The sequence below is a fragment of the Tachypleus tridentatus genome, chromosome 1 (assembly GCF_004210375.1).
Source record: "Tachypleus tridentatus isolate NWPU-2018 chromosome 1, ASM421037v1, whole genome shotgun sequence".
In the NCBI taxonomy this organism is placed as follows: domain Eukaryota; kingdom Metazoa; phylum Arthropoda; class Merostomata; order Xiphosura; family Limulidae; genus Tachypleus; species Tachypleus tridentatus.
In genome coordinates, this window is record NC_134825.1 from 154,587,605 (window position 1) to 154,597,811 (window position 10,207).

The window sequence follows — 10,207 nt, forward strand, 5'->3', positions numbered from 1 at the left end:
TTATAAAATTAATTATTTAAATACAATTAGCTTCTATTCTACTACACATTGTACAGTTTTAAAATTTTGCTATTCTAAGATATGATTAACATATTAAAATGTTTTCCAATACCATGCGAATCAAAAGCACATACATCATACATGGTGATCAAAAACATTCTTTCTTTATAGATATTTTATGCAATTTTAAAGGTTACTATCAAACTGAATTACCTTTTCACCTAGATTAAAATTTCCGATGATATTATTGAAGTTAGTTAACCCTTTTGCTGTGGATGACAGGTCAAAGGTCATGTCATTGCATTTGTTGACTTGCACTCAAAATTTTATTGAACTACCATTTTATGAATTTATGTCAATAAGTCTAGGATAAAATGTAGATTATAATCCAAATGTTAATGTTATATATGAGTTAATTTCTTAATTTAAAAGTAAATATTAAAAGAAAACATCTAAATATAGATTTTAGTGAGTCATGTGGTACGTTAAATACAGCACTGATTAAAATCAGATGTTTGTGATGTCAAAACACTAAGTCTGAAGTTTGTAAAAATGAGAAACTCAAATTAGTAATATTATCAAGCCAAAATATAAAATATGAATCTCATATCTTTTTTATTTTGCTGAGATCTGGCGTATGTACTGAATCAAGCACAGTGGCCCAATTAACCTCTTTCCATTTTGAGAATGGTCCTTTGTATATACTTACTTCAATACATGACATGTGAATAACCAATCAACAGCTTAAAATGTCTTCAGTGGTTATTTTAGCCATTTTAAACTGTGAAAAGTCTATCATGTTCTTTTGATCCAATATTTCAAGGAGGTAAGTTGTGTCTTCAGTGTGCTTGAAGTTTCATAAATTATAGTGGAATTCTACAGTATCAGTGTAGTTATTCACAATTTTTGAGTTATTCAACTGTATATATGTAAAACTTAAAAAACATTTCTGTTTGATATCCTCCATGTGTGAAAATTTAAAAGGCTTAGCAACCTATGTCTAGCAGCAACCAAGTACAAAGGTTGAAGTCAGAAAAGATAATTGTTGCTTTACTTCTCAATTTATTGTTCTATATTTCAAGAAAAATAAGTTTAATAATTTATTTCTAAATAGCAGTAATCTATATACATATATATCACATATAATAATTGAAGTGTGACTGTATATTACAAAATATTAGTCCACTGAAACATAGCCAAGACAAGAAACTAAAGACAAGTTTTATATTGCTGGATACGTAATGAGCACATGTGCACTGCATCAACACAAGTTATGTAATATTAGTTAGGAATGACTGAAATGTCAATATAATAAAAAAAAAATAAATATATATGTAAATATATAGCATTATGAGACTTAAGCTACTTAGATTAAACATTTTTATTTTTGTGTTATAATATGTAGCCATTCTAACATGAAGAAACCATAATTTATATTTATTTCCTAATTTTTTTATAACAATTACAAGGAGAGACAAGTGACAAATCCTACGTAGGTAAAATATAGAAAATAACATAAAATATAACGTTTTATTGAACACAAACATTTGAAATATATTTAGGAGGTTTTAGGAATTACGTAACTAATATATGAGATTTGGGGGACAAAAAAGTTTTTTAATCATAACATGAAATAACTTTGCACTCAGAGTAGTAATGAAAAAGACTATTTTCACAAAAAAATCTTTAATAAATATATTTCATTAAAAATCTGATTTTTTTGTATACAAAATACATGTAACCTTTACTAAAAGTCAACCAAATTTTGTGAAGATACACATGCTGTGTCAAAATTTAGGGTGCAAATGTGTGGATGAACTTGTATACATACCGAGCCTGTAGTGAAAAGACTAACAAACATTTTAATCCCCCTGTTGACACTTTCAGAGTATCATCTATGAAAAACAGGATGAGCTATTAACATTAGAAATAAAGAACTTACTTGTTTAAAGTACTTTGAAGGTTTACATTTCTAATGTTTGTTTTTTTATCTAAAAAATCTAACAGCACTGAATCACTTCCATAAATATACAAGACTTCATTCCAAAATACAAAATCAATACTGTAGCACCATCCATAAGCTTACATGTTCATAAAGGAAGTGCTGAGTGGAGCAAATAGCAACATCTACTTCACCTTTTCATTCTCCAACTAGTAAACTTCTTTAAAACATTTCAAACTTTTGTTATCTTCACTGTCCTTAGCATGGTCAGTTGCCTAAAATGGTTCAGTAAACATCCAGGATTAATTTAACCATAAAAGCAAGTGGAAAGATAAAGAAAGCAATACAAGCACACTGAAAAATGCTGGTAATGATTTATTTCATGATATTTTTGTAGTGAGCAAACCAATATAAAATATTATTGTATTTCATATTTATTAGGCACTTAATGTGTGCACCATGTTTAGCTGTTTGGTAATATCTTACTGAAGGTTAAGATATAAAGCAAATTTTTCTGATCAATTCAATCAGCACAGCCTGATAACACTAAATCCACTGTCTCCTATCAGTGTTGAAAACACTTTATATTTGCAACTATTTCTGAAAATGAGTTGTAACAGGAATATTAAATTTCATAAGTAATAAAGCACATTAGTTACAATAATTTACCAAGAATAATTTTTCAATGACAAAAATATAGTTTAGTAATCAATATAGATAATAATAATTAAAAGTATAAGTTAAAACTTTTTCATAATGATTATTAGGTTAAGATAATTTTCATATAATAACCAAATTATGTGTAAATATACATCCATAATCATAAGTCATAATTACATGATGAATACTCAAATGCTACAAATCCAATTGAATACTACATTAATAAAGTTGGTAAGACTTCAGGACCTTTACAGGACTTCTCATTTTTCTTTGACCATAATTCATTTGTCTGTTGTACTTCATGATATCCATGTAAGGAAATGCATTCATGTAGGCACTTGGCAGATTTTCATAGTTGACAAAATTTATCCACTGTAAGATATAAGCTTGACCCACTGGGGTTTTTCCCCATATTTTCCAACTACATGAGAAAAGAATATGCATCAAAACTGCACATGAACATTAATATTCGTTTAACAGAAAACAACAAAAATGAAATGTATTATCAAAGGAGACTTAAAAGAGAAACACTGTGACAACAAAACAATGTAAAACAAATTTTTTTCTATGCTTTCAGCACATTATGTAATATCAACTACTGTAATTTATTGTAAAGTCTCATGAAATACAGGTTGATGAAAAATGCTCTTAAACATTAGCAACAACTTGTATGTGGAACATACAATGACAAAGCCTCTGTATAAACCAGAGATCTCTGCTATAAATACACATCATACAATTGCTACTTTATAAATCTTTCATAAAAATTCACAGAAACATTAAATGAAAGTTTTTATTTCAATATGCTATTAGAGATGTTGTGCAACTTTTTCTTTATAGACAATTAAGTATTTCAAAATAAAAAAAGGATCAGAAAATGGCATAAACAACTCCACAATAAGTTCCTGAATTCAGTCCCCAAACTGCATTTATTTTGATTAAATTTGTTATATTGGCAAGAATTTAAAACATGTCAAAATCTTATCTTTGAATTACTTTTTGTAGGACAAGAGTGACTGGTTGTGTTTATAATATTATACACAGCGCACAACAATTAAGCACTCTGCCTCTCAATAATTTTCCTCCTGTTGGTTACATACAAAGCAACAAGTGTTGAGTATGCCGTAAAAGGAGGTAAGTTTCTAATGATATAAGTACATTAAATAGAGCAGTTATGTAAAAAGTGATTATAAAGAAAACCCAACATTCAAAATGTAACAATAACATCAAAATTACAAAAGTGACACTAGGACCCACAAGTTTTATTCAAGAAAGCATGGACTTGGAATGGTATTTAATAAAGAGTCTGAGATGTTTAATGTCTTACATCATTCTGTCAGCACATCAATCTTATTCCTAAATAATGCTACATCATCAGTTCTAGACAGTGTTATTTGGTCCCACAATATTCTGTACAGTGACTAACATTTTATTTTGATTGTCAATATTATACTGTCAAAAGAGACATACTGCAAACTTGGAAAGTGATATAAGCATAATAATACAGCAAAAGATGGTTGCAAAACACCTTGTACAATGTGAAAACATTCTGAAATAAGGCTTACAATTCTCAATATGCTTCTGGTCAAGTTTTATCCACCTCAAAGAGAAGATTTAAAAATATTATCATTACAGAATATTCCTTTATAATCACCATATAAAATGCTACATTTAAAACGTTATAGGTTCATACTGACGTCAAAAATATAACTATCATGCAACTTACATAATCATAAAGTATTAAAATTAATATAATTTTAATCTATTATCAGTCAAGTGGCAAAATGAATCCTTTACAATAATACAAAGTATTATAAACCTACTTGAAAATGTTTTACAAAAAAATCAAGAGTAAATAATAAGATTCTTTAGCCTAAACCATTTTTTTTTTCTCATCTGGAAACATAACAATGATATGTCCAGTCTTCCACGAAAATTAAACTTGTAAAAATAGGCTAAATAACGTTATCTTCCATTTCAAATTCTGGATCCTTCAAGAAAAATTTAAACATGTACATCACTTTTAACATGAATTTTAATGTTTCATGTGAAGTAAATTACAAAATACTTTTGTTTCTAATTCCACAATATTTATCATACCAAAAAGAAAAACACATAGATATTTTATATATATATATCATCAGTTTCTCTGTAACAATCAGTAAATAAAGTACCTAACACAAGTTTTGCTGTAAAAAATCAGTCACCTTTGCAGTAATGGTCATCTCAACTTTTCAGTTAAAAGTGTCAGTAATCACAATTTTGACAGGCATCAATGTAAGAAACAACAAACTGATTCAGATCAGTTTCTCTGTTAAAAATCTGTGGACAAAATTTTACATCATTCTCTGTGTAAAAATCAGTTTACAGTCATTTCAACTTCTCTGTAAGAAACAGTAAACACACAAACATGTACAACATCCTTTCTAAAAGAATCAATACTGTCCCATTAACATTACTGCAAAATTGGTAAAGTATCATATGAACTTTTCTATAATAATCAGTGAGCAGTTATATGATCCACTCATGCAGAAACAATGAAAACTGTGTATCAGCCACTGATCAAAAGAATCAACAATCACAGACTTCTAACAGCCTGCCCTGTTATTCTCTTTCCAATTCATGAGTTTTAAGCTTCTTTATATTCATTAATCATACTTTGTGTAGAAAGAAAAACATGCAAAAAAAGCTGTACTGAAGTACAAGTAAATATATAATACATATATGTGTAATTACACAAATTTCTAACATTTTGAAAAATCAGTATTCTGTAAAACAAACATTAATATCTGATCATGTTAACTATTCACAAATCTAAATCTTTTCTTGTAATTCAAAATAAATGTATATTTTGTTACTTGAAGTTACTTAGACTCGTAATGTTTGTAAGCTTAGCTTTTATTATCAATTTTTTAAGATAAATGTTCTAAAGTGACACTATAACATTTACTTTAAGCCTAATCACAGATTACACAAATAAAACATCTAAACATACAGATAGATATACACATACTCTAACAAAAAAAACATAAATTTAAGCAAAAACTGCAAACTATACAATATATATAGTCTAATTTGTCTAACTACAAGAATGAAACCCCAAAATTTAGCTTAAAGCTTCAATACAGCATATAATTAACATATCTATAAATTTTTTGAAACTAGACAATAAACATATATTAGATGCAGTACAGTGTTATAAAAAATGTTCACAATTTTGACACTATTTAAAAAACATTTAATGAAAAGAGCTTTCCTCTGTGAAAATTCTCTAAAATACATTGATATTAACGACTATCAAAATGTATTACATTTTTTATTTCAGAAGTTTAGTTCATTAAAATAGATTTTAAAAAAAAGTTTAACCTAAGAGCATGCTAACGACAAATATTTTCTTTGGATTTTATGGTTCTGACATATTTTGTCAAACAAAAACTAGTCAACTGTAATTCTTTACTTATACAGTACAATGAGAATGCAATTAGAAAATAGATGAGAAAAAAAACAGAAACATTTAGTGAGCTTCTTTATTTTTCAATATATCTTTTACTTAGGTGCATTTGTGCAGAAATAAATGTTAAAAGATTTAATTTCCTCTTCTTGTCTTACTATTACACCAAAGAGTTCTGTTTTAGCAGATGCTGTGGTAAGTAAGATAGAGCAAGGAATAAAGGTCCCCTAGTCTTCCCTGTATTTGCTGCACTCAACAAGCAATACTTACTGTTAAAGTTAGTTCACTTCCTAAAAACTACAGTACGTGTTTCCACATGATGTGCAGTGCAGCTCCTCACCAGGAAAAGGATAGCATCACCTGTGTACACTGGGACTCCTCTGAATTAAAGATAAAAGAAGGTGCTGTAAAAACATGGTATTAAGGAACACTGATACTAAAACAAGTAAGTACCACGTATCTGCAATGTACACAACAGATTCTAGGCTAAATTAAACAGAATATACATTGGACACGAAAATCAAACACAGGTGTACAAATAAATAGTCTTTACTTATACAATAACAAAACACACTGCTGCTTCACTGGACTGTTTAGTTTCCATGTTCTGTAACAAAATTTGCAGCTAGCTGCTGAAGCAGACAAGGATCACATCTACATAAGACAAAGACAACAGTAAAATTAATTATATATTACAACAAAAGTTCTTTATGTGATTTCTTACACTACCAGGAAATACCTAAGTTAATCATGCATTTACAAGGAACACAAATCACCAACTCATACTAAATATACAAGTTCATATACCATTTTTGATGGACATGGCAAAGAAACCAGGCCAAGCAAGTATAAGCCTTAGTGAATAATTGTTGTTGCACCTAACTTCTATTCAAACAAGAGGATTAGCATAGTATTATGCCCTTTCATATCCATTTATAAAAATGTAAACAACATACAGAATTGATACACAAAAATTTATTCATATATTCTTGAATAAAGATGTTTTTTTCTAATCTTGGAGAGGAAAATACAGCAGTTGTTTGAATTGCTGTAAAAACATATTACTGTTGTGTTAGTTTGAACTTGAAAGCTTTTATTTTGTGAGTGATTCTAGAGTTTTAAAACAAAGTTTTCTATTATGGAACTCATGCAATCTTTATTTCTTTCAATGTTCTACATTATACAAATTTCACAGAGTTATTAAAACTCATCAACTATCTTCCCTGCTTGATCAAAAGACTTACTATTGCTCTTCAGAATTACCAGTCATATTCTTTGAATTAAATCTAAAAGTACTTGAGGAGTCCAACACCATGGGATATTTGTTTCTTTGTTTTAAATTCTAAATCAACTCAGTATTTAATAATTGGGCAATAATACAGAAATATATTTCAATATTAGGGATAAAGAATTCAGAAATTACTCAACTCTATGTTGCTGGTGGGGGTAAACTGTATGTGCCATGTCTTTTTACACAGTACCATTCAACACAGTATTATGTATTCGACTGTAGTTATCAACTATTCATATTACCCTACATTACTGGTTTAGTGATAATTTGTGAGAAATGCCAGTAACAATATATGTGACTACTAACAAAACTGTAGATATGCATTTTGGAGGTTTCAGGTGTTATACAAATGCATCATACACCCTGTACAATGGACAAAAGTATTTTAATTCTTCCAAACAAAACAATCTTGCATTCTATCTTGACTGGTTTCTCAGTTCATAGATACTTCTTGAATACAAATACTTTATTATTACATATTTTTTTGTGTACAACAGAATTGTACTGTTTATTAAAAGCTTTCCACATTTTGTAAAGGTACCCATAGTACATTTGAAATTATATTCAACGTTACTTCTATACATCATTGATTCACTAGATCATCCCTGTACACTTTCAGTAAATTTTTAATAATAATGACAATATACAAAAAAGGAGAATAAATGTTATACTCATGCTGAGAGAAAAAATCATCTTTTGTGAGCCTGACCAATGTGTTTCCAGCACATTGTGGAAACTGAATTCTGGAATGTGTCTAAAGAAAACACAAGATAATTTACAAAAATATTGCTAACTTAAATTTTATTTGCTTTTATTATTAAGTGTAAAACTATGTAATGGACTGTATTTTGCCCACAGTGGGTGCCAAAATCCAACTTTTAGCATTATTAACCCTGATGTTTACTGGTGAGCCACTGAAAGGATGGGATGGTGGATGTGGTCTCTAACTTATAAAACATTCATACTACTAGTAATAATTTTAGTATGTATTTTGATTTTCTTACCATAGAAATGGCATTGATAAACTCTAGTCATATCAAAGGGACAGAGTCACAGACAGAGAGATGGGGAGTCACATGACCACTCCAGCATTCTGAAGTCAAGAAAGTCCACTATATCTTTATTTAAAAACAAACAGAAACATTTGACTTTCAAGTGAATCATTTAAGTTCTTTGTGTAGAAGATCTACACTTATTTGGTAAAAGACCCACCTTATTCTACAGTACTGACTTTGGTTCTTAAAGCTATTATCATACTGCATATATTATAATGATAGTTGGTGTAAAAAAAAAACAACACATTTAACTTGTTTTCACCAGAGCAGAAAACTTGAAATGATTTAATTCAGTTGTTCAAAAGGCTTAAAGCTATTTTATGTCTGAACAGAGAAATCAGATATGATGATTTGAAAATACAAGGTAGTAAGTTTTAGAAACACAAATATACATTTGTTATGGCATATTTCTTTTCTCTTTAAGTTAGTAAACGTTTGAATATTTCAACAGATAAATAAATAAATAGTGATTACTGCTTTTTCACATTTAGTTTTTCTTAAGCAGGTATGTGGAAAACTACTAAAGATGATTAAAGGTTTAGTATTTGTTGTTTTGATATTACACAGGACTCTAAATGACATATACATTACACAACATGAATATGTAGAAATACAGAAAATGAAATGGCAAATGATAAAGAAGTGACCTGTTAACTTCAAAAAATAATCATGAATTATAATATTTTGTGCATTATTCACTAGGCCAGTATCTAAATCTCAAATTTTAATCTTTGTTAGCCTTTGCATTAACTTTTAAAATTAAATTACTTATTTTCTAAACTTCACTTTAGAAATGACAATTTCACTATCACATAATAATTTAAAATCAAAGCTGCATGCATCACTTTTACAATATTAATATAATCACTGCTTTGGTTTAGTTTCCATAAAACATGTGTTTGTCTTACGTTTTAGAGGAGTTGGCCACCTTCCCAACTTCAAATTTACCTTTTGTTCTAATTGTAAAAATAATTTTGCTAAAATACCTTTGAAAAAAAAAAGGCTTCTCCTAACAAAATATAAAATCAGAATCTTCCAACTGTTAAATTATTTAAGATGTTCTAATTATATTTGGTTCTAGTAATGTAACAGTAGCCCTAGGTCAGGTGGAAAGAGCATAACTAAATGTTGAGAAAAAACAACAGTGATGTTTGATCATATAAACAACACATACTCTTCCTGATGATAACTTCTTTTGTAAAATATTTGCTTTAGTGGTAAAGGTATCTTCCAACAGAAATTTTGATTACTCATTGAAACTTTAATTTGTGCTCTATTATATTCCCTGTGAGTATGACGGTAGTTCTCATATTTCCAACATAACTGTACACCTAAAGTATAATAAAATGGCATTTCCTTTATTATAAAAAAATGAAGTTACTTTCTTTTGCATCAAGTGACTGAATAATAGTTTCGAAGTCTAGATTAAAATGGATATAAATACTGAATATTCCTCTCATACACTTTACATACTTACCATACACGTCACACCTGCACAATTAATATGAACATGGCATTGACCACGTCATCACAAAATCAATTTCAGTGCTTATTTTCTATCCCATAATTCCATATGATATGATTCCCCATCAAAGAAGGGGATATAGCACTACATGGGGGAACTTTTGATCAGATTATTTAGTTTGAATTTTATTATAAATAATCCGAATAAATAAAAAAAAAATATGTCCACGCATACAAATCCTTGAAATTTTCCCTTTAGAACTCAGAAACATATATAGTAAGATAATACTCGCTATGTTCTAAACGTAACTAATTATACTCCATTTTTTTCATTAAACAGAAAC

The 10,207-nt window shown here is 28.6% G+C and overlaps 1 long non-coding RNA gene across 1 annotated transcript; it reads right to left on the reverse strand.

Annotated features, from left to right (window-relative positions):
- Positions 1 to 2,408: 2,408 nt before the first annotated feature.
- LOC143227999 (uncharacterized) lies at positions 2,409 to 10,007 on the reverse strand. Its single transcript, XR_013015143.1, has 4 exons — positions 9,877 to 10,007; positions 8,349 to 8,462; positions 6,324 to 6,433; positions 2,409 to 3,023 (listed from the first exon to the last, which is right to left on the reverse strand). It is a non-coding gene; the product is annotated as an uncharacterized LOC143227999 (long non-coding RNA).
- Between the last annotated feature and the right edge of the window lie 200 nt (positions 10,008 to 10,207).